The sequence below is a fragment of the Meleagris gallopavo genome, chromosome 10 (genome assembly GCF_000146605.3).
Source record: "Meleagris gallopavo isolate NT-WF06-2002-E0010 breed Aviagen turkey brand Nicholas breeding stock chromosome 10, Turkey_5.1, whole genome shotgun sequence".
Lineage (NCBI taxonomy): Eukaryota > Metazoa > Chordata > Aves > Galliformes > Phasianidae > Meleagris > Meleagris gallopavo.
In genome coordinates, this window is record NC_015020.2 from 6,309,299 (window position 1) to 6,309,754 (window position 456).

The following is a 456-nucleotide window of genomic DNA, read 5'->3' on the forward strand; positions in this document are numbered from 1 at the left end:
TGCTGAGGGCTGTTTCAGTATACAAAGCTAATACTGCCATGCTAGATTTTGCACAACAGCTGCCGTTGATGCTGGCTGCTATGAAAATAAACCTCCTGAAGTGATCTTTTCTATAAGCTTCTCAGTTTAAACCTCAGCTGTACCTTGTGGCTGTGATTTACCTGTAGAAGCCTAGCATTAGCTAGGTTAGTCAGGAGTGCTGTGCTTAGCCTTCGCTCAAAGTCCAGTTAAAATCTACAATGGAAAATTTTGTGCAGCGTAATGCATTAGTATTCCATAGAAGTCAGAATATACCTATACACTGACCTCTATTTTGAATCAATTTTACAGCTTTAAATGATTAAGGCTTGAAATAAATGATTGAATATGCCTTGTGAGAATATGTGTGGTGAATAAAAAGATGACAGATACTTCATTTTCTGCTGAGACCTGGAGAAGATTCATCTTGTTAAAAAA